Here is a 330-nt window from a genome sequence, read left to right on the forward strand (position 1 = left end):
TTTTTTTTTTTTAACAGACTAAACCCTAAGCAGAGAATAATGTCAATGGAGGTCACCCTCTTGAAGCTTTGCTACATGCTTTTCTGTTTTTCGGTACATGAAACCCAGAATTGATGAGCCTAGAGGGGACAGCAAGCTGAATAAGTGGTTTGGGGAGAAGGGAGTTCCGTGGGGGTGGGGGTGGGGGTAAAAGAGAGAGGCTGTCAAGGAGTCCGTGTAGAAAAAGAATGTCTGTAAACGGATTGTGTTTAGCGATTGTACGATTCTACTGGACGTGATTGAATGATGTGATAAATGTATTAAGTCCCAACTAATGGGAGGGAGCGGGGG

This window comes from Echinops telfairi, unplaced genomic scaffold, assembly GCF_000313985.2.
Source record: "Echinops telfairi isolate 266 unplaced genomic scaffold, ASM31398v2 ScPeMD7_22;HRSCAF=79, whole genome shotgun sequence".
Lineage (NCBI taxonomy): Eukaryota > Metazoa > Chordata > Mammalia > Afrosoricida > Tenrecidae > Echinops > Echinops telfairi.